Source organism: Cnephaeus nilssonii (assembly GCF_951640355.1).
Source record: "Cnephaeus nilssonii genome assembly, chromosome: 14".
Taxonomy (NCBI): Eukaryota; Metazoa; Chordata; class Mammalia; order Chiroptera; family Vespertilionidae; genus Cnephaeus; species Cnephaeus nilssonii.
Window position 1 is genome coordinate 21122401 of NC_137085.1, and position 25114 is coordinate 21147514.

At 41.4% G+C, this 25114-nt stretch overlaps 1 protein-coding gene across 13 annotated transcripts in view; it reads right to left on the reverse strand.

Annotated features, from left to right (window-relative positions):
* The window catches only part of ZNF462 (zinc finger protein 462), a 136273-nt gene extending 120806 nt beyond the window's left edge, over window positions 1-15467 (reverse strand). For 4 of the 13 annotated variants that reach the window (XR_013814456.1, XM_079789808.1, XM_079789805.1 and 1 more), the window contains exon 1: window positions 12177-15367. The gene's annotated coding sequence lies outside the window, so the exon portion shown is untranslated. The other 9 variants (XR_013814457.1, XM_079789806.1, XM_079789813.1 and 6 more) reach the window with 8 other exon arrangements.
* Window positions 15468-25114: the final 9647 nt, after the last annotated feature.

Here is a 25114-nt window from a genome sequence, read left to right on the forward strand (position 1 = left end):
AAGTCACTGTCTTCATTTGGGAAATAAACAGCAAACAGCGTCCTCGGCAATGACATGTTCTTTTTTCTGTGAGAATACACTGGCGGCAAATGTCATGGATTTGGGGGAAAGAGGGTAATATAAAGTGGCAAGCTCTCGCTCGTTATTCCTTAGACCTTAATGATCATGTGATAAGGCAGTATCTTAAACACAGATGACTCTCTTTTTTCCCTTTCAAGATTATGCCTTATAAAGTAAAAGATTTATTCAAATGAATCACATTAAGTCTACTGAGCAGGTTTCATGTGCTGAAAGACACAATCCAGCCAATTTTGGATTTTTATGGCTGAAGATTCCTATTTGCTGGTTTATGAATGTTTTCCCGTCATTCGACTCTCAGAATTTTTTTTCTGTAGACAACAGGCTATACAATATGTGTATGGTCATAGACAAAATAATATTGCCACTGTCCTTTCCACTAACGGGGAAAGGATGATGGAGGTGTCGAGAAGGGAAAGGGGACAGTGGGGACACTGGAAATTCACCCCCATTCCGAAGCTGCTTCAAAAAAGATCACTAACACTTACCTGCGCTGGGGGTCAATTTTGGTAATTGTAGCTGACGTCTAGAAACAGGGTTATGAATATAATTATCATGAAGCAGCAACTGGGCAATCATAACCTAATTAAGCCCACTGACTAGATTATCGTTTTCCCCCTAATAAATACATAACATTTAACACTCGCTAATTTCAGGGTCTATGGGTGATGTTCATTCATATTAACAAGCTGCGGCCACAGGTCAGAGAAAGAATGGGTGAGGTACTCAGGTTCTTGAGTCCACCAAGGGGTTAGGGATGGATTTCAGGGACAGCTGACATTGGTTCTTCAATACCACTTCACTTCTCCGCGCCCCAAGAGAAGAATGAGTGAGGAGAACTTCCATACGAGTTCTGGACACAATTGTGCTTTCTTAAAGACTGCTATTTTATGTGAGCTACACAATGTGCTTCTTCACCTTACAATGGAATCTGTCTTTGAAGATGTGATTTCCTTTTCTTTTGAGTAGAATGGAGGCTTCCTCCCCTGGATCTAAGTACAGAAACTTTAAACATTTACCTCCAGGACACGCTCTGAGGCTTCCTCTGCCCCACCTCTCAGGAGTCTCTTTTCAAATTCAATGTCCTATTCCCAACTGGGATACCAAGACCCAATTTACCTTCACTTTTAGCAAAGCCCCCGAGGGTAGTCTGGGTAGATTTCTCTTCAAAGAAGTGAGAGGAAGGCTGAAAAAGCAGGCTGAGGGCTGGTCTTGGAGAAAGGCTAGTGTGAGGGAGTGTCTCAGATGGCTAGGCACCACGGACTGGGGTCTCAGTTGATGCTACCTAAGACTGAGTGGAGTCCCTATTGCTCTTAAATTAGAAATCCCATCTGGACAACCACATGCTTCATATAGGTTAAGTTTTACTCTCTTCAACTATGGAGTTATTTTTTCTGAGCATTTCCCCCATATCTTAAGAAAACAATGGTTTGGTAAGTTTAGTAGATAGGAGTGGCGGGTAAAAATGGGTGACTCTGTGGCCTTCTTGTGCACTTTACATACAGGACACATGCTTATCCTCCTACAAGGACCTGGGTATGAGTCTGTCTGAACAGTTCCATAACAAAATTAAGATTTTATAAAAACGACTACTAGTTGCTTTGAGGTTAAAGAGTCTAGTCAGCAATTAATGCCCAATTCCCCGTCTTACAGAGAAGCTACTGTCCTGAATATCACAGGGGTATCTGGACCTGTTCCATCTCCCTTAGTACATCTTGTTACTCTATTAAGGGCATCTGTGGTCATCCATGAACAGCAGCTTCCTTACTGTACTGTGATGTTTCAGGGAGAAGCAAAGAGAACCAAAACATTCATCATGTCTCCATGATCTAAATAGAGCACATGGTGATCACTGAAGGGCGTGGGGCACTCTAGCACCCAGCCTTTGAAGAGTATCTGCACTGTTTTCCCAAAATTAATGGAACTAATTTTCAAATATGTCTATGCGGCTTCTGAAAAACCTTCTTGTGTCTACAGTCACCAGAGCCAACACAGCACTGAGACCTTCAAAAGGGGCCCTAAGGGGGCAAAAAATCAGATACTTCGCTATTAAAAAAAAAAAATGTCATACAGCATATCTTCCTGCCACAAGACAGGTGCTCTTTTTAAATATCCGCATGTATAACTACTTTGCACCACTAGGCTTGACACAGTGCAATTTAAAAATAGTTATTCTCTAAATTTCTTCCTACATGGTCTCTTGCTTCCCCCTCCCCCCCGCCCCATCTCTGTAACTCAGAAGAACACAAAGAGGTACTCTTCAGTTAAACACACTTTGTCAAGCTATTACAGTAAGTTATACCTCTCATATTAACTAATATATCACAATTAATTTTCCATTATGCTCAGATTTCCTTCCAGAACACTAGGATATATTCCTGGCATAAGCAACTGGAAGAGATAAACCATCAGGAACATAAGCTATTAGCATACTAAGTAATAACCAAGGCCAGTTCCCACCAGCCAAGAGCCAGGAGGTAATTCCCCCACCCCCACACCTTGTGGCTCCATGACCTTGGGTAAATTACTTCCCAAATCTCAGTTTTTCTCTACCATATGAACAGTCTCTGGTTCATATTAAATGTTAAATAAGCATCACCTAGTATTCATATGAACTATTAGTCACTCCAGGAGGAGAAATAGCATTTTGTTGAAGGTCCATGGGGTCTTCCCACTCTATAGAGGAGTTGGCAGCAATTTTTGAGGAGGCAATCATATTGATTCTCCTTACAAGACAGTAATCTTACCCAATATTAAAAGAAACAATATTCAACTGACAGCAGAAGAGAGAAGCTCTTGCAGATGAACTCTGACATTCAAATGAAAATGGGTCTCTTCCATACAGATTCCTTCCCCAATTATCATTACTAAATAACAATTAATAGTCTCTGAGAAGATCATTTAAGATAGAAACCATGGAAGAAAAGTTTCTGTCTGATAACTACTTGTAATTGAAATCTTTGCATAATATACACGTGGTATCTATTTTTGGCCATATTTAGTCTATAACCCAGTGTTCAAAAAATTGTTTTAAATATATTTTTATTGACTTCAGCAAGGAAGGAAGAGGGAGAGAGATAGAAACATCCATGATGAGAGAGAATCATGGATCGGCTGCCCCCTGAAAGTCCTCCACTGGGGATGGAGCCAACAACCTGGTCATGTGCCTTTGACTGGAATCGAACCTGGGACCTTTCAGTTTGCAGGCCAACGCTCTAGCCACTGAGCCAAACCGGCTAGGGCTTATCCCACATGAAGGACCCCTAAAATCAGGCCCAATCTGGGCTGAGTGATTGATGCTCAATTGCTGACCAATTGGTCACAACACAGAGGGATGATGTAATTAGGGATTGGAATAGCTAAACATTCTAAACCACAGTGGCCTTCCTTTGGATTTTAAAATGCCAGGATTGGATTGACAGAGCAGCCTGTGATGCGTGGCTGAAGCAAATGGCTTAAACCCAAACTGGACAATAGGTCTCTTCCTTTCCCCTCTGAAATAAGCATGTCTTGGTTCTTCATTTCTTGTAACACCCAGAGCGTAGGTCGAGAAGCTCTATGGATAACTTTAGAGAGGACTATCACATTTTCTGCCCATTAATAATGCAGCTATTTACTGCTGTGCTCTAGTCTCTACTTCATTCATTTTCCAGGAAAATCTCCACCTAGGCCTACTTACCCAGTTCTCCTTCCATCTGTCCTTTATCAGAAAAGCTGTATTTGTAACCCCAAAGTCACATAAATTGTCTTCCAAGCCCAATTCTATTTTTCACAATAAGAACAGACCTAAGAATGTGGGTCTGAGCACTGGTCTTCATATTTCACATGCAATAGGTACCAAATTACAAGGTCTTTTTCCACTGGCTTTATTGTTTTCTTAAAAGCAATGCCTTTTATTCTTCCTGGAGGCTCTTCCCAGTGGACAGGCCTCTTCTATTTTCACTTGTCAATCATTCCCCCCTGCCTCTCTGCTTTTCCTTGTCCCGTCCAAGCAGTCTCTCCTTCCCAGCAAATTTCCACCACGTAATTATGGCAATGCTTCAGCCTACTTTTCTGTTAGCTTAACAACCCTGTCTATTTTCTACTTGTGCTGATGCTACTGTTTGCTTTTCTGACGGGCTAATCCGTGTATCCTTTCAAGGCCTAACTTCCCCTACCATGATAGCAGCTGGAGCTCTAATTCACAGGTGCCTTCCAAAGCTTTTCATTAACAATAGAAATGAGATGGTTTATAAGCCCATTTCTTAATCTGCAGGTGAGTATTGGAACCTTTGTGCAGCAAACATCTTTCAAGTATCCCACATTGTGCCGCTGCACAATTATTTTCTGAGTAATAAGTACAATGTTATAGGCACATTTGTAGTGTTGAAGGGAAAATGTTCCCTCAGAGGAAATCAGCTCCCCCGACCCCTGGCATTTCCCAGCTCCAGAGAGCAGCACTCAGCTGACATGAGCAAAACTGAAGAATAATGACTTGACTCTCTTAAATCGGAACAGGGAAGAGGAGAATTCCAAAATCTGAAGGCCTTAGCTCATGTTCTGGTTCAACTGGCCAGACGAGGGCTTAGGGAGTGAGTTTGGCCTCCCCCAGCTGGGCTCTGTGGCAGCTAAGCCTCTCCACAAATCCTGGGCTTAATTACTTCTGACACAGTTGTCTCGCCTGGGCCTCCAGCTTCTTTTGTGCTCAAACCAATCTGAAGTCAACGGTAAGTCCTTGCTTACTCATCTTGGTTAAATGCTTAATTTCCAACTAAGTGATCCTAAAACATTTAAATCAGGATCCATTGATTCCTAATAGAATTTTTCCTTGCACGGTCTTTGTTAAAAAGTCTACTCAAAAACCTACCAAATAACTTTCTGAATTAAGCGATCTTCATCTCAAGAATTTATTCTTGAACAAACAAGTACCCACCAACCTTCCCTTCACCCCTTCACTCTGCACTCTGAACTAAGTGTGGGGTTAAGATGTGGACAGGCACAGCAGAAGTATTTTATTAATATCCAGAAGCAACATGCAATGAACTGCACAAGCAAACCCATGAAAGCAAGAAAATCAACATCGAAATAACCATGACCTGGCACAAAGAGAAACCTTCCATCCAAGGATAACTCCAGAAAAAAAAGGTCTCCAGCTAGGAATTAATAGGAATGCTTTGAAGACACCAAGTAATCTGCTCACCAGAATTAAAAGACAATGCAATTGCAGGAGACCAAACTAGTACCCTCTTGTACCATACCCATGCTACTTGCCTTTCCAAACCCTGAAAACACCAACTCTGTGTTGGAGCCAAAGACTAAAAATCTTATGTATGCTTCAACTGCTGAGGACAAGAGCCCTTAGGAAGTAGATAAATTTGATGATAGTATTTCCAAGCAGAAAATGTAAATCCAAAACGCTTCCAATTGACTTCCTATTTATCAGTGTGTGCAGTTCTCAAGATACAAAGTTCAAGGGGACAAAAGATTCAGAAGAGCTTCCTAGTCAACAGCAAACACAATCTAAAGTCATAAAAATCCATTTTCCCTTTGGGAACTTCTTCTCGTGGGTCTTACACATCCAGGAGACAGTTCAGTTTAGGATTATCTTTTCTCTAATAACCCCACCTCCCCAACTTTTCCCCCCACTTCAGTACTGGCATGCAAACCATGCTGTTTTAACTTCTTTCCTGTTCTCCCAGTTCTTCTGGAACATTTTATTTTCGACAGTCAACTCATTTGGAGGAGTGCCACACTGAGGTTCAACTGTTTATAGCGTTAACTGTGTTCCTGCCAGAAGCCCACATCCAGTACTACCTTCTCCAGACTGCCTCCTGGATTGAGTATTTATGCTTTGGTTTGGAAGAAGCTTAGAAAATGTGGAAACTTCCAAACATCACTCTTCTTTACCAAGTTGCCTTCACTTGTCCAGGAGGAATCAGAAATGGAAACCCATCTCACCCTTCCTAAAGTACTGACCCATCTCTCTCTCTCTCTCATGGTTAAATACTGCTCGTGTGGTTCAAAAGTCATTTTAAGGGTGCCTTCGTGTAGAGTGGGGAATGGGAAGTAGCTAGCCATTGGTCTGCAAGCGAGAATTGGGCTCCTAGGAGGTACTTGGAGGGCACGTTTCTGGATGAGCACAGAACACTGGAAAATCACCAGTAATTGTTTTAGACTGGATTTCACTCCCTTGGACTTTCATCAGTATTACAAAATGGCATCTCTGAAAGAAGCCAATTTAAATCTGCACCATGTTGCAAAATAGATTCTCAGAGTCCAATTGTGGGCACTTTTGTAAGCTGCAATTGACCCAAACTTCCAAAGAAGGGCATTTGAAAGGGACTCCCAAGCCCTGGGTGACAGAACTAGAGAGGAGAAGAGGACAGTGAAAAGCACAGCTACAAATCCAACAGCTAAAACTTGCCTGAAAGTCACACGAATAAAATTGGCCTCTGGAGTATCACTTCTGTAAGTGAAACCATGTTCAGGCCAGGGTTCCCCAACATGTTAAATTCAACGAACACTAATTCAACTGTCCCATTGATGCATGATTAGTGTCTTGAGATGGTGTTTCACAAACTGCTATAATCACGTGCACTGGGGCAGCAGAAAGGGTACTGGGTTGGGAGTCCGCCGACCTGAGTTGTAGGCCTGGCTTTGTTACAGCTGAACTTTCTGACCTTGGGCAAGTCACTTCAAGTCTTGGTGCCAGTTTCCTCTTCAGTAAAATGCAGAGGGGGAGGGGGAGATTTGAAGTTGATGATCTCTCTAAGGCACAAAACAACTAGCTTCTCAATTATAAGTTCTAACTGGTGAAGATTAAATACTTAATACTCATCACTTATGGTATCTCTTTGTCAGTTTTTAATGTTAATTTCTACTTGGGGAAATATTTTTGTCCATCACCCCCAAACCTCAGCTTCATCTGGGTGCTCCCTAGAGTTCTTTCATATTATAATAAATGCCTCTTTTCTTTTCCTTTCTTCTTTATTTTTTTTTAAGCAACCTTCCCCAAACTAAGAATTGTGACTTGTGCTATTAAAAGAGCTTAGAACTTCCCATTTCCTTGCTAGGGCTAAAATTAAACTGTCCATTCCTTAGGGCCCAACATAACATCTGCCAGATGTCTTGGCATATCACACAAGAAGAGGAATTTTGTTCTAGCACTATCTCTTCTCCTCTCTGTTTTCTCATAATCAATTAATAGGTCACCAGCTAATGTTTCTCTCAAGGCCACCAACTTCATAAGTATGTGAACCTCACCAAAGATACTTGCTTTCACACACACACACACACACACACACACACACACACACACACAGTGATCCCCCACCCCTCAGTTCACTAGATTTTTAGTGAGAGATCCTAGAAATATTTTCCCCCACTTCTTTTGAATTTCCTTAGTTCCCATGTACCAATCATCCACTTATACACTCCTGTGAGATCCTTTGCAATCTGAGTTCATTATTTACATATTTCCTAATTTGTGAGTGTGGTATTGTGAAATAGCACCTCTGTTCTCCAGTCATCAACTTGAAACATTCAATACGGCTTTGTCAATGCTCTATCCCATAAGGCAGTGAACTATAAGTCTGACAGAAGCACATACCACAAAGAAGGTAAGTAAGGTTACCTTAACCAAAAACAAAAACAAAAACACCCCACTCAACACCAGGAAAGAATTCAAGATAGACTAGACTCTATTATAAACTCCATCACGCAAAAAACAGAACTCTTTCCCAAGGCAACTTGACCATCCTTTTCTTTCAGGAAAACTGATCACAAGTGCTCAAATCCATTAGTAGAGTTGGATTTCTTTCCCCTTACTGTCTTCTGGAAGACTCCTTAGAAAGATTTTATATATAAAAAGTTTATTTAAAAGTTGTCTCTAACTCCAAAGAGTGGGGGAAGAAACAAGTCCTCAGGGAATGTGATCAATGAATCAGATGGACATAAATCCAATAGGAGCGATATTATGGACTACAATGTTCCAACAAGAATCTTTTTTAAATGACAGTGTGTATCATAGCTCACACATATTTCTTCAGAATGATTTTTCTTGATGATATATTAGTTATGGCAAAAATTTGCATAATGAGCCTCATCCACTAGATGCCTCAAAAACAAAAAGGATCTCTGAGCTTTGACATCAAATGAGAATGTTCAACTTGACACTCTTTTTAATTCTCTCATAATGGTTTACCCACGATACTTGTCCCATTTCAAGTGTATATCCTAGATCAACACAAGAAACCATGTGTTTAATATTATGGTACTTCCCATACTGATGAAGGGAATCAGAGATGGGATGGGTCTGTTAGGTAAACTGTTAATAAAACATTTTCTCAAAACTCCAAAATGCCTCTTAGACACTTAATTCTTTCCTTCCAGAAAGCTCATCTCTATAAGACTGTCTATAAAAACACTAAAACATTTGGTTGCAAAGTAAAGAAATGTGGTAAGTCAAACTGCTGGACTGGCAACCAGTTTGTCAGATTTTTCCTCCAATTGAAATAAGTAATTAAGCAGTTGTCCTCAACAAAAAAAGATATTGTGGAAGTTTTCTTCAAGATCAATGTATAATGTATTTGTGTTTACATAAACATATCTGGTAAATTAGATGCAAAATTATCTGGTAATTACTTTCCCAAATAACTCCTTATTCCATTGCATTTGAACTTCTGAGTTTGAGCATGCAGCATCTTAACATGCACTACGAAATTTAAATAAAACATTGATGACATTCCACTTAAGAGCAAAAGCAATGGGCATCAAAAGATAACATTCAAAAATGAGTAATAAAAGGTGTGATTCCATGTAAGATTTTTAAAGTGCTCTTGGAGAGGCCTAGGTTTTGGATAAAGACACAGAGATCTGAAGAGAAATATTTTTTTAAATGAGCATACACATTAATTGAAAACCACACATCTTCATCTGCAAAAATCAACGATTTACTTCATTGACCAGGGACAATTATCAGCTAAAGAACCATGTGTTTCCCCCTCTCCTTTCACACCCCTTAGAAGAACAATAACCCTCAATTAGTGACACAACAGTTTGGTTTGAAAAATGTGATGTTGTCATATACAGCACTGTGCATTCTCTGAATGACACTGCTACCAGCTACTCAACAGAATATAATTGCATCTGGAATCTAAGACCACTTCAATATGCACAAAAATACTGTAGACACAGGGAACTTCACACACACACACACACACACACACACACACACACGCATACAAATCCGACACATAATGAGAAAGCAAGAAAAAAGCTGGTATAAGTCGCTCACCAATGTGCTCCTTGTTTGTGTTGAAGCTGGTACCTTTCTGTCTTCCTCCTTGATTGAAACAAGGTCTAATCAGCTTCCTTACAATACATTAATTGGTTCTGAATCTCCTCCAAGTTCTCATTCCACCGTGGAGCCCTCCTCACCTATCTTCAACAGTCCATCTAAAATTCTTCCAACATCTTCCCTCATCCTCAAGATGGCTACCTTACCTAATGGAAAAGCAACATCTTCATGGTTGGCTTTTATAAAATCCTCAAGCATTTCAGGATTTAGGTCTTTACTTGGATCAATTACATGCCTTCTCTAGAACTAATCTGTGAAGAACTCCAATCAATGTGTGTGGACTGAGGTAGATCCTTTCTTCACATCATCCTCACAAAATGTCTTCCTAGAAGACTAATAAATTCCCCCCAATTAAAAAGGTGTAGAGACCTAGACATAGGTTTTCTCAACTGACATAATCTTTAAAAAAAAAAAATTTGTTTCCATAGTGACACTGTTAAGAAGACATTTGATATTTGTGGAGACTTACAGTACTTGAGAACACAGAAAAAAACCAGCAGGATGGAAGGGAAGGGGGAAGACAAAGGAACTAAAAGAAGGCCTAACACACACATGGAACAACCTGAAGAGAAATGTGGACCCTGGAGAAACTGGTGTCGGTGAGACTTCCTCTGAGCTCTTGTAGGATTTGTTGTTGGGTTTTATTTTGTTTTGTTTTGTTTTGTTTTCCCCAGAGGTCAACCCAAACCAGACAATAAAGTCTTGCAATGCATCAAATCATGATGATAGCCAAGCCCAGAACTCCATAATCTCAGCTGAGGGCACCACCGTCTTCACAATGGGGAAAGTCACCATTTCCTGGTGACTTGCAGGAGATCTGCAGCAGATGAAAGTTGTGCGAGGACCTCAGTGGAAAATGTTTAAGGCTTTGCCTTGCCTTTCCTGAAGGAGGTCAAAACCCTTCAGGTCCACTCAAAAGGAAAAAAAAAATCCAAAAGTTTACTTTAAAATGGAAACAAACATCTCAATAACTTGTGAAAGCACTCCTTTGGTGGGAGAAAAATCTGAGCAGCCCTTAAAAGCCCCTCATTTCCTTGTGTAATGAATAGACAGTGAGGAACCACCACCAGACTTCCCCCAGGACAGGGAGAAGGAGTAGGCAGGCAAGCCTCCTCCTCCAGCCATCACCAACAGAGCTTCAAAATGGAAACATCCATAATTCTACAAACACTTCTCATCTCAGCTTTGTCTCCTGGAAACTCGCTCTCCTCCATTTTCTGGTGGAGTTACAACATGACAGGGCTTACCTGACTCAGTTCCCAGCTCTCAACCAAACTAGTCACTTCCTCCAAAACCTGCAAGCCACCTCCAGAAACAAAACCAAAGCAAACCAAACAGCCAACACAGACACTCGGGCACCGCTTCCCCCCGCCCCCCAACCCTGGGAGAAAGCCCCAACTGGTTGGTCTTTTCCCATCCCAGGCGCGTGCTTAAAAATGAAACTTTTTTTTTTTTTTTTGGGTAGGGGAGGAATATGAAAGGAACTCCAGGCAGCCTCCCTCCCTCCCTGTAGGTTAGAAGCTACAATGAAAAGAAAATGAGGGTTCCTTCAGGAATGGTGAAAAGCCTGGAGAATGAACGTGAGAAGGAGCTTTGTGTTTTGGAGTCTGGACTGGAACCAAAGCAGACAGCTTGCAAATGGAGGACAAGGGAGATAAAGAAAGGGAAAGAGAGGGGCTGCTCCAATGGGGGGGGCGGCTGTGGCTTCCCCTCATGCCTGGAAGGAGGGCAGACCCCTGGGAACTGCACCAGGAGTGAGAGGACCCCCCCAGGCCCCTGCTTTCTTTTCTCCCTTCCCCAGGAGAGCCAAGCGTATGTAATGGCTTCTCCTCTCCTGAAACCGTTGTCCTCTTCCACCAGACGCTTGGAGATAGCTCCTCAGCTGCTCCTGGACCTGCGCCCCCCAACCCGGCCGGTGCCCCCCGCTCCTGGCCTCCGTCCTCACCAGCAGCACCACCAACAGCAGTAGCAGCAGCAGCAGCAGCCACCCCCCCCCCCCCCCCGGACACATCCCGACCCCGCATCCCAACTTCGGAGACAGAGAGAGAGAGAGAGAGAGAGTCAAATACCTGAGGAAGAGGGGGGGTGCCAATCCGCACGGGTTTGCCATCGGGCTGGGGACAGGCAGACAGGGGGGGGGGGGGGGGGGGAGGAAGGAGAGGGACAGAGAAAGAAAGAGGTCAACCGGCTCAGGTCGGGGCGGCTCGGAGCGCTCCCTCCTCTGCCCCTTGCTAGCTCCCCCTCTGGCTCTGGGCTCTCCACCCCCCTCTATGCCCCTACTCCTGTCCCCACGCTCGGAGCATCCGTCCTAAGCCTCCAGCTCTCTTCTCACTCATCTTTCATTTTCTCTTCTCTCCATAGAACTACACGAAATTAATTAAGCCACGGCGCTCCGCTGCCCCCAGCAGAAGAGCAGCCAGCAGGAAAAGCACAGCCACCTCGCTGCCACCGCCACCGCCACCGCCACCACCACCACCACCTTCTCCACCTCTTCCTCCTCCTCTTCCTCCCTCGCTTCTCCTCCTCCTCCTCCTCCTCTTCCTCCTCCCCCTCTCACTCTCCCTCCTCCCCCTCCTCCTCTTCGCTCTCGCTTCTTCTCTCCCAACAGCCAGTCAGTCCATGCAGGGGACTTCCCTCTCCTCCCGCGCCACCAACCCTCCTCGGCCGAATGAATGAGCGCGTTTGTGCGTCCACCACCCCGCGCTCTCCTCCCGGGAGCACTCGGACCACCCCGAGGTGTCTGCTAATTGCAATAACTTACAGAAGAAGCGTCCCGGCGCCGGGAGGTGTTTCGGGTTCTCCGGCCCCACCGCCTCCTTATCCTCTTTCTCTTTCTCCTCTTCCTGCTCGGGTTATTGTTGTGGAAGTTGTTTGGGAGTCTCATGTGCTTCTGCCGGGTCTCAGCAATGGAGGATCGCCATCTTCCCTGCCTTCCTCGGCTCCTCAGACTCTGCAGCTGCAGATGACCTGAGATATCCGTCTCTCTCTCTCTCCCTCTCCCTCCCCCCCTCCCTCCCTCTCCCTCTCACTCTCTCTCCCCTCTCCTCTTCTCTCTCCTCTCCTCCCTCTCGCGCGCGCTCTCTCCCTCCCTCCCTCTGTGTCTCTCTCTGAATAATGAGCAACCAGAGGGAGAGAGAAAGCAAGACAGAAAGAGAGAAGGAAGACAATCTTCTCCTGCCACACAAAACGCCGGAGCACCAGGGGGTGCGCGAAGCCTTTCTAATAACAACAACGTGCAGGAGAGGAAGAAAAGAGAAAGGAAGAAAGAGAGAAAGGAGGAAAGGAGGAAATGGGCTGGGGGCAGAAAAGGGAAGAATGTTATCCAAGAGCTGGAGAAGAGCAGGAGGAAAAGCTGGAGGAGATGCTGAGGCTGCGGCTGCTGTCCCCCTCCCCCCTGCTGAACCCCAGAAGGAGGCAAGGTGGTTGCAAAGTTAAGGCTGGGACATTGTCTTTGTCACTTAGAGCAACACAGAGCCAGGCCAGTGAGATGCAAGAGGAGGAGGTGGCGGCGGCGGCGAAGGAGGTGGAGGTGGTGGTGGTGGTGGTAGAGGAGGAGGAGGAAGAGGAGGAGAAGGAGGCAGAGGAGGAGGAGAAGGGGAAGAGGGAGATGAGATGAATAAAGACCTGCGGAGAAGGCGGTGCGAGGAGCGCGGCGGCCGGGCTGAGACGTGCGCGCTCGCGTCCCGAAGGCGCCCGGCCGCCCTGGCCGGCAGAGGAAGCCCCCCGCGAGGACCCTGTCCCGCGCGCGGCTCACACGGTTCCCACCATCAGCCCTGCCCCAGAGGCCGAGCCCAGGGCCCAGCGCGTCCCTCACACGCATCCATCTAGAGGCCAATCTTTGCAAAGAACAGACATGGGGAACTAGAGGTTGCAAGTCTAAATCCAGATCAACCACGTGGGGCTTTTTAATCCCTTTCCAGCTTGCGGTGTATCTCCAGTGAAAAGCTCAAATTGTCCATTACTGGCACGTATTTTGAAGTCTTCTCCCCCCGAAATAAAGGCTCATTGTGCATCTTATTTCTTTTCTGATATGGAAAGGGGGGTGGGGAAGGGAGAGAACCTATCATTCCAAGCCTCGGAACCACCACTTTCTTTCCCTAACTTGTGAAATGTTTTGACGGCGCACCAAAAGGAAAAAAAAAAAAAAAAAAAAAAAAGCCTACTTAAATAACTTTACACCCTCCAGCCCCGCGTTGTTTGCACTTTCTGGACGATCATCTGAGGCTCGGAAAGTAACAATCAGCGCTCCTAATGATAAGGTGTCATGGTGTTGAAGACAAGAGAGCCAAGAAGAAGCTTTCACACCTTGATTTTTTTTTATTTGGTGTAATTTTCCCCAAATCATTCTGACCTATCCCCTTCGCAAAGCCGTGGGTCCCCACCCCCAACCAGGTGGGGCATCTCCTAAGGCTTTAATTTAATATTGGGGGGGGGGGGAGCGCGCGCGGGGGTGGGGGCAGTGCCTACAGTATAAAAATCAATACAGCCAGTCAGGAGCAATGGAAGTTCAAGGGCATGGGCTTGGTTGTTGTACCATTTCTATTTCTCGCACCCTCGAGTTGGACATCAACAGCCTGGGGAGGAGAGAGAGAGAGAGAAACACGCAGCGCGCGGGGCAGAGACCTTAATTAAAGTTTCTTTTGTCCGCGTCTGAATTGGGGGGATGTTGCCGGATTCCTTTGCATCGGGGAGAGAGCGCATCCGGTGGAGAAGGCGCGGTGGTGAGGATCCAGGGCAAGATTGCCCTCTTTAAATCCTCACTCCTCCCCCTTCCAAACAACAGTCCGGGAAGATGTATCCATACACCCATACAATAAGGGGGGAGGGGGAGACGCGCGCGGAGTTGGTCTCGGTCGGAAAGCGGGGTGTCCTAAACAGATCTGAATCCTCATTTTCCCTAGATAGTCCCCCCCCAATCGTTTATTCTGGGGCCGAATCTCTCGCCCGGAGGCACGATCTCACCCCCCTCCGAGTCAACACTTCCTGCCCTTTTCTCCTCCCACTCACATTGAAAAGCTTGGAAGCCCTAAAAGGGTGTTGATGGCGGGGGTGATAAATAAATAAATAAATGACACTCTACGCGTGCGGTGGAGAAGAAAGGAGGGGGGAAGGGGGGGGGGATGGAAAGGCGAGGAGAGGCAAGAGAAAAAGTAGGTGAGGAGAACGAGGAGGAGAAAGCGCCGAGACGAGAGGGAGCCGGGAGTCCAGAGAGAAGAGAAGAGAAAGAAAGGAGAGCGTGGAGGACGGTGCGGCTGTTGGGGACTGAAATGATCCCGGCTTTGTGCAGAACTGGGAGGACTCTCCCTCCAGGTGCCCGCGGGGACTTGGGGAAGTCCTTCGGTCCCGAGCTCCTCCCCCACGGGACCCCGGGGGTGCCTGGGCGCCGGCCGCCGCTCCCCCATCCATTCCTCGTGGCCGCGAGCAGAAACGCGCCAGGTCTCCGCCGTCCCTTTCAGTGCCCCGGCTGATCATTTACCTCTTTTGTCTTTAATAAAAAGCTGACTTTTTTTCTGTCAAAAGCCCGGCACGGGGGAAATAACAACCGTATTTCAGGTTGAAAGCTCCTAGGACTGCTGGGTTTTGGAGGTGGTGATAAAAAAAATCTTCATCGACGTGGAGGTACCTCCTGGGTTGGCTTGGGTCGGAAATCCTAAGATGGGGGCCGCCCTTCCCCAGGGGCGGGGGGGGGGGGGGGTTGCAGGGAACCGAGCGTAGGGGAGGGAGGAAGAAGCGACGAGGTCAGAGGAAACCCGAGGCTCCTGGGGCACCGGAGGACTTCCCGCAGTCGGGGAATGAACCCTGGGGAGGAGCCTTTCGCGAACACACGAGCGCGCCCCAGCACGCCTCCGACCTCATAAACCCTCTTGGCAGAGCCCCGGGAAGCGGCGGGCGGACTGACCGCGGTGAACTCCAGAAATTAACCTGCGCTGCAATTAAACGGGCTGCCGCCCTTTCCCACTCACCTCGAGCGACCGAAATAGAGAGCTCCCGACCCGGCCGCGGGGGGACCTGGCTCCTCCCTCCCGTCCCAGGAGGAGAGGACAAAAAGGGGAGATGGACTTGGAGATGGCCCCGCCCTTCAAACGCTCCAATCCTTGGAAACCAAACCTCCTCTCCAAGCCTCCACGTCTAGAAGGGACAAAGGCAGCGAGGAGATCCGGAGACCGAGGGGGAGATAGGTGGCTTTCGGGCTGCTCCTGTGGGTGCCTTGGGGGGGGGAAGGTTACAATGCCTAAGTTTCCATCCCAAAGATAGGATGGTCCTTGAGAAGACCACCTTCTGGTTTAGAAGCAAATTGATTTCCCCAAAGCCAGGAAGCAAACTACTACAAAACTCCCGCATACCCCTGCTTTTGGAAGGTGGGAAGGCTAAAATTTCAACTGCTGATCATATATATATATATATATATATATATATATATATATATATATATCGACATTTTTGGAGTCACAAGTGTCTTAACTGCCCAACTAAAATAATTGAAATAAATTAAACCTGGCTGCGGAGTGGGCTTTTGTTTGCTTGCTTGTTTTTATTGAGGGCACTTTTCTTTCAAATGATAGTAAAGCGATTGGGTAAATAAAAGCTGGGTCAGTCAAGGAAAGCGCTGTGGCTGGAGATTTTAGTGAAAATCTTGATAAACTTGGCACTTAAGTAACTGTAATTATGCTTTGCCATTATCGGACCATTAAGATAAACAGAAGAAAGTTCACACCTCCTGCTAGTTCACTCCCTAAGAACATTCTCAAAGATAATGCAAGCCTCCTTGGTGGGTTATCTTCTCCACCAGGAGGGTTAATTTCTAAAATTTTAAGTTAAAATGGAAAAGCTTAGATTTTTGTACACAGCCAACAATGTGAGGGAAGTCTCCTGGGGACAAGTTGACTGGGTGAGATTTGCCTTTGTTACTGTACCCTCAGCCATTAACCCCTGGAGTCATATGGGATTTCAAGACTTTATTAATGACCCAGGAAATATGAATATGTTGGAAGTCTGGACTTTCTTCTCCCTTATCATGGGTGAGTGGCATACAGACTCCTCATAAAGGGAAATTATGGCTCATCAAAAGAGTGACTTTATGAGCATTAATAGAATAATAAATCTTGAAATTTTAGTTCAAGAAACAGTGAAGTCCTATAATCAGAGTGACCCATGCAAATATGATCCACTTACTTGCCTAACTCTAGCAGGATCGAGATAGTCTATAAATCATTTTGATTTTTAGAGGTTTAGGAGAGGAAGACACCCAAATCTCTTAAAGAAAGGTGTTTATGGAGAGAAAAGCGGCTCCTATCACCTGCAGGAAGGAAAGGAGTAGGCCCTGAGGCTGTGTTACAAAGAATTTAAACAGAAACAAGAGTGTTTAGGTGTTCCGGTGTTATTGATTCAATTTTTACATTCTATCAAATAAAAAAGGAAAAGCTTTGCTTCCTGAAAATTATTACCCCCCCCCAAAAAAAAAAATCCAGTTTATAATCCCACTTTCTAAATCCCAGCTGGAAAACTGTTCAAGCTGATGATTTTAGCAAAATAAAGAGTAGGTGAGTAGAGAATATGTTTTTTTCAGAAGTCTTAATTACTTAATTCTTAAACATTGGACCATATTGTGACATACCTCTTGAACTTGGTATTTTCCTGCCTATATAAAACTCCTGTTTTTTGCAATTTAATATTGTCTTTACACTTGGCGTTTGTTTGCTATTATGTTGTTTGTGGGTTGTTTTTTTTCAAATATGTTTTTATTGATTTTAGAGAGAGAGAAAGACACATCAATAGGTTGGTTACCTTCCACACAAACCACAACCAGGGACCCAACCCAAAACCTGGGCATGCGCCCTGACTGGGAATTGAACCTGCGACCCTTGGTGCACGGGATGATGCTCAACCAACTGAGCCACACCGGCCAAAACTATTACTATGTTTTTTAAAATTTTGAATTGTTGAGACTTTTTACTCTGGTTGGAAATTACTCAGTCTTTGAATTTGTGTGTGTGTTTTTTTTTTTTTCTGAAAACTCCAAATGGCATAATTATGGACCCTGCAAATATCAAGAAAGTGGAGTCACTACCACACCTTCTGATCCCTTACAAAAAAATCAGTATATTCTCATAAACCCATTTCAAACATGTAACTAGTGGACTAGTGTCTCTCTTAGGGAGAAGTGACTAAAAGAAGACAAAGGTGGATGATTCCTAATTCAGAACAATTCCCAAAAGAAGAGAAATTGCAGTAACATACTAAACTTAACTCTGTATGAATCTTTGTATATATACCTTTGGATACCAAAGAAGATGTTTCAATAACAATGTTCTAAAAATTTTTTTTAAAAATCTCCCATAGGTGGGAGGTAAATTTACAGTTCTGTTATTAGACCAGTTACTATAATATGGAACATTCATTCATGTGGCATATCATCCATCCATTGACTATTTGTCTAACATCGACAGTGGGACGCACTCATAACTGAATACTAGGAACACTAAGATGAACCACTGGCTTTAAAATCTCATCACTTGGCTATAGAACTTCAGATTTCTTACTTACTCAAAAGCAATACAGGATTTGGCCAATAAAGAGACTGCTTCGTTTGAAATTTTCTGTTTCTCCTATGGAGTTACTGAGATGTAATATTTTAAGATAAAATTTTGGGATTTCATTTTAAAGCCAATGTCTTCTCTTAACTCATAATTGAACATGAAATTCTTACTAGAGAAGATTTTTTTTAGGAAAGAGAGCAAGCTTAAAGAAACTATGATAGATTAACCAAAAATCAGAAGAAAAAGCTCAACTGAAATATTGCCCATTTGTTGAGACATCCCTCATTGCAGGAAGATTGGTACTTCCAGATGCCTAGGACTTGCACTCCAATTGAAGCCCGGAGAGGGGTGTGACCTGGTCCAGAACACAGAGCTGGTGGGGGGCGGGCAGCTCTAGAGACTGTCCCTCCGTGGCAGTGTCCTGAAGTTATTCTCATACCACGTTCAAGACTTTTAAAACCTATTTTCATACTACTTGCACTTTTATTTACTTAATATATATTATTTTTAAATCAACTTAAAAAAATTTTTTAGCTTCAGCCGAAACCGGTTCGGCTCAGTGGATAGAGCATCGGCCTGCGGACTGAAAGGTCCCAGGTTCGATTCCGGTCAAGGGCATGTACATTGATTGCGGCCACGTCCACAGTGGGGGATGTGCAGTAGGCAGCTGGTCGATGTTTCTCTCTCATCGATGTTTCTAGCTTTCTATCCCTCTCCCTTCCTCTCTGTAAAATATCAATAAAATATATTTAAAAAAAATTTTTAGCTTCATCAGAAGCAATAATATCCATAAAAGCACAGGTCTGATGGGCTATTTACATATCCATTTTCAATATGCATCAAAATAAATATATTATTGTTAACATTTAAATGCAAACCTTTTTTAAATTAAAAAAACAGTCTGATAGTATACTTGAATGAGAGAGGTGGTGGTTGGGGGCTTGAGGGCAGAGTGTTTTTAAGTTACTGTTCTGTGTACAAACATGAATCACTTCTATAATTTGAAAAAAATATGTGGCCCAGTGATGGCTTGTGTACCCTTAGATTAAGCCCTCTCATTATATAGTCTTAATAGAAATTAAAAATTAATGCAGTCTTTTTAGCACAATTTAATAATATATATTTAAAGTCTTAAAATGCTCTCACTTTTGGTCCCCTTAACTGCTCCTCTTAGAATCAACTCTAAGGAAACAGAAATGTAGAATTATATAAAAAAAAATGATACAGATAAAGTAAGTAATTGAAAATAATGTGATTAAGATAAGAGAAATGATTAAGTAAATAATAATATATCCCCATGATGACACATTAGGCAGTTTAAAATTGTTTATGAAGATTTTGTAATTAAATAGAAAAATGGCCTCATGCTAGGTAAAAGACCTAGATGCAAAATTATAAACACTGATAATTTTTTGCAATGCACACACACAAAAATTTCCTTGAAAGGAAATACTCCGTGTCACTAGTAAGTTGACTTACTATAAAAAAATTTAGAAAATGTGGAATTTATGTATAATTTGTTATATAACTATATATATGTATGTACATAATATACATATATATGGTACCATATATATGTATATTATGTACATACATATACTAGTATACACTATGGAGTCTACTGCTTTGTCTGAACTGAATTGTCAATTATCTGTTTAATTACTTAAAGACATTTAAAGTTAAATGACAGAACCTACTTTTATGTGTCTGATAATTATGTGTGTCAAAGAGCTTATTAATACTGCTAATAAAATAGTGGTACAGTAACTGTTTTACACAAAGATAATGAATTTGCTTTTCACAGGAATCATGGGAAGATTTGAGTGGGCATTCTGAGTACCTTTTATATATAACAGGAAATTTAAGACCAAAGAGATTGAATGATTTAATCTAAGATCTTCTAGCACTAATGGTATAATGAAGGCCAAAATCCAGGTCTCCTAAATTGTACTCATATTTTCAAATCTAGAATTCCACTATGATCTCAAAAATATTACCAGATATTAGCAACAAAAAAAAATTACTGCTCTGGCTGGTGTGACCCAGTTGACTGGAGCATCATCCCAAACACCAAAAGGTTTTGGGTTCAATTCCTGTTCAGGGCACATACCCTGGTTTCAGGTTTGATCCCGGTCAAACCAAGGTGATTTTAAAAAAGAAAAAAAATTACTGATGGCCAGTATGAAAGCTATAATACTCTTTTACATGGAAAAGCTGACAGAAATATATATTGTATGTGTGTATAGACATATATATATATATATATATATATATATATATGTATATATATATATATATATATATATATATATATGTATACTTATTTATTTATATTTCCTAGTTGTTAAGAAGATATAATTCCAGTCCATTGAAGATATGGAAAAATAGACCATCTAGTTGGTGGGACTATGAAAAGTTTCAGTTATTTTAGATGTATTAAAAGTCTTTAACCCAGGAATTTAACTTTTAGAAATTATCTTAAAAGAAATATTCATGACTGTTATAAAAAAATTAGTATTTGAGGAGGTTCATTATAACATTAACACCCAACAAGAACTTATGTTCTTCTATGTAATAAAAAAGCTATATAGCTATTAGATTCTATAAGAAATATTAAATCATATGGAAATACTTACATGATTTTTGATAGGGGAAAAGTTTTTAAAACAGCATATATAGCATTATCTCATATTTGTAAATATGTGTGTATGTATCTAGGCATTGAAAAATGATTAGAAAAGCATAATCAAAGTGTTAATAGTTTTTTCCAGGTGATCTAATTTTTCCTAGGTGATGTTCTCAGATTTCACTGTTCTCAGATTTTAAAACATTTCTACAATGAATATATCTCTTTTGCAATTAAAAAGCTGTAAATTTTGCAAATAAATTTTGCCAACACAAAATTTCTTAGATCATAAAGCCTGACTGACCAAACCAAATGTTTGTCCAGTTTATAAAACAAACGTATTCATCATTATTTTAAGACACATACACCTTAATCCTTGTATATATTCATTTGATTTCCCAAAGAAGCTTCAGCGTTCAGCTAAGAGTTTAGTGCACCCAGTGGATTTTGAGTAATAACTGCCAGCACCAAGCTGACTTGGCTTTGCATCCTCTAATCACCCCTGACTGACCCCTTGTAGATTTCATGTTAGTTGCCCTTTCACCAGAAGGTGGAATCTACACACAGCCCTCCTGTCTCCAATGCTGGAATTTGATTTCCCACCAAGTTGCTAAGAACCAGGTGTTTCACAAAAGTTACTCATTGATTACATGTTTTTTTAAGTGCCTGGAATGAACAACAGGTTTATTCTTTAGTATCTTTCTAATGTTTATCCTGAAAATCTGCCCATTTCAAGGAGCAGATGTTGAGTATTTATTGATTTACTATTTAGAATAAAGACAAAACCAAATCTAGCAATCAACATCTACTTACTAGTTTGCAGCTCCTGCTCTTGCTAGTGACGTTGGGCATCATGCATCAGTTTCCACGTCTATGAAAGAAGGATAATTAAATACTTGTAGGATTGTTATGAGGATTTTTAAAAAATATATTTTTATTGATTTCAGAGAGGGAGAGAGAGATAGAAACATCAATGATGAGAGAACCCTTGATTGGCTGCCTCCTGCAGGCCCCACACTGGGAATTGAGCTTGCAACCCGGGCATGTGCCCTGACCAGGAATAGAACTGTGACCTCCTGGTTCATAGGTAGACGCTCAACCATGAGCCATGCTGGCTGGGCTGTTATGAGGATTTAAAAAAATGCAGAGAGAAAACATGAGTCTATAACAGTAAGCTTTACTGTGAGGCGGCATAAATTAAGGACAAGCTCTAAACGTGGAGTCAAGACAGATTTCTAGGTCAGGAAATCAAAACCAAAATATGTACCCATGATAAAACACAATTGAGTACTATTTAAACCAATTTTTAAAAGCAGCAACAATTATTAAAAATTAAAAATCTAAGCATGATTTCTCCTATTACTATTTATTTGCTGCTTGTTAGTTCCCTTTGTCGTGTGCTAGAACTCAGTTATCTGAAATGTGGCCGTAGGGCCAAGGGTTTTTTGTTTTGTTTTAATATATTTTATTGATTTTTTACAGAGAGGAAGGGAGAGGGACAGAGAGCTAGAAACATCGATGAGAGAAAAGCATCGATCAGCTGCCTCCTGCACACTCCCCACTGGGGATGTGCCTGCAACCAAGGTACATGCCCTCGACCTGAATCGAACCTGGGACCCTTCAGTCCCCAGGCCGACGCTCTATCCAGTGAGCCAAACCGGCCAGGGCGGCCAAGGGTTTTTTAAAAGTGGAAGACAAGACCTTAAAATCAAGAAAATGTTGTTTATGGATATCTCAACGCGAAGAAACTGTTAGATATGCTCAGAAAAATCCATCCAGTGCAGGAATTGTTATAAGAAATATAAACAACTAAACTATAGCAAAGGGGGAACATTTTACTTCACTCTATTTTTCTGTGAATTATATAGAGACCACCATTTCTCATTAATCTAGCTCCTGGAGCAGCAGTGTTCTGTGGAAGCACAATTGGAAAACCACTGATGTATTCCAGATGAGAAAATGGTCTCAAGGAAAAGTGATTTGCCCAGGATTCCATGCCAAGTTATTGAAGATCCAGAACCTACTCAATCCCTCTGTGTGGCAATTTCTACTACATCCAATTTGCTTGTCCCAGCAAGAGAGATTTCCTTGAGCTGGTATTGACCCCAAAACTCAGTTATCTTCTTTTCTTTCTCCTTCCTTCTCTTCCTCTCTCCCGTCCTTCCTAAGGTTTCCCAGGAATGAGATCCTGTACTTTACATGACCAACAATAATGAACAGCTTAGTCAGCCACTCAATAATTTTATGCTTTCTCTGAATGATTTTGATAACTTTCAGTTCATCTTTTTTTTTTTCTAACAGAGGAGTTAATTGTGTTCCATATATCAACATTTTCTGTTCCTTGGGAATGTTTAGGGTTTTCCTCCATCTTTTTCTTCTTGTTCTTCAATCTAGAATGGTTATTATTATAGGTTTAGGATCAGAAGAAAGAAAGAAAAAGACAAAGAAAATATAAGACTTTTCACCTGGAAAATTATAATTCTGCTTTTATTTCACATTTATATCTATAAATGGAGACACATAGCACTATTCTGCATATCAAGAATCAGATGCAGAGTTGATTGTTCTGGTCCTTTTGGGTTCACATGGAATTATTCCTATTATTGAAAGAGGAGATTAGCCAGTGTTCTCATTTGACTTATGACAGAGCCCTGAATTTGAAATTAGTAGGGACTTTTTAAAAATGTCATGAACATGGAATTATGGTATCAATTTGGCAATCAAATTAATTCCCTGGATATCAGAACTGAATGCTAAAGTATATAACATAGAAAAAGAAAAGCAATAGTGATAGTTGTTTTACAGTTTTATTTGACTGTAGCCCATAGCTAAAATCTAGTGGATGGCTCCGGTCCTATTCACTGAGGAGATTGCAAAATCCAGGCTATCTCCAGCTGTCACCTGAACAACTCAGGAACAGCAACTCTCATCAGGCAAAGTGATACCACGTGTGTAAGAGAAGATGCACGCATTTTGTCCGGAGGCTGGGAAAAGCTCTAATGCTCCGGGATCAGCAATGGGAATCTCTGAGATCTGTAAATGATCTCACAAAGCATTTCCCACATTCATTTTTAAAAAATCCATTCTTCACAACAATTTATGACATGAGGATTATTTTTTCAATTTTATATTAGGAGAAATCAAGGCTCAAAGTAGGTCAGTGACTTGCCCAGAATCATTCAACACGCATTGGGACTGAAACTCAGGATTTCTGATTCCAGATAGCACCAACGTGCCTCATATATTAAACTCCTGTTATAAAACAGTAATATGTTTCCCTCTCTCTCTCTCTCTCTCTCTCTCTCTCTCTCTCTCTCCATATATATATATACACATATACATACACACACATGTACATATATTTCCTGATTACAAAAGTAATATATAGTAACAAATTTAGCAGATGCATAAAAGCTTAAGAAAAAGAATATCTAGTCCCAAAACACAGAGAGCTACTATTATCCTCTGTATTTCTCCTTTTGTGATTTGTTAGCTTGTCTTTTGCTTATTTTTATTGCTATGATTGTGTGTTGTGTGTCTACATTAATTTATGATGTCACTTTATAAAGATATTGATCCCTTATATAATACATTTTTCTTAGTTATTTGCTTTTAACTTTAATAATAATGCTTTTTGATATATAGAAGTTAAAATTTTTGTGTTTACATTTATCAGTCATTTTCTTTATGCTTTTACCATTGGTATAATATCAGAAAGGCCTTCAAAACCCTTAATAGGACAACCTTTTTTTTTAAATTTTCCTAATTCCAAGATTTTATTTTTACATATAACTCTACCACCTATATAGAATTTATTTTAATATATGATATGAGGTAGGGATCAAATATAATTATCTTCTAAATCGTTAATTGTCATAGCATTGTTAAAAAAAATAGCATCCTTCTTTAACAACTTAATTGAAATGCCACCTTTATTACACACTACAGTTTTGGAAGCATGAGTGTTGGTTTTAGTTTTGGTTCTTATTTACTCTTTTATTATCAGATTTATCCCTTTAAACTGAAGATCACAATATTGTTTAGATTTTATTAAATACTCGAGCAAAATTTTCATATATATAAAAATATAAATGTATATTTATACATTATCTCAGTTCATTTATTGTTTAGCATATATTTAGAAATGTTGGCTTTATCATTTCACAAAATTACAGACACATTAGTGGGTTATAAATTCATTCAAAACTTTACATCAACTTTTTTCTTAATATAATTAGATTCAGGATTTTGAGTCTATTATCTTACACTAATGTTCACTATTTAACTTTGTTTCATCTCACTAAGAAAGTAGGAAAGGTAATAAATGAGCAGTGACTTCAAAATTCATAAAGGATAAAAGGAACAAGAAAATTCAATTAACATAAGAAAAGAAATATAAACAAATAAGAGAATGTGGTAATAGAAAATACAATATTAGAAATGAGAAAAATATATAAAAAATAACTGGTTAATATGTGCATGTCAATCTTCAGAATAAATTTTAATAGATTAAATTTCTCTATTGAGATATAGACA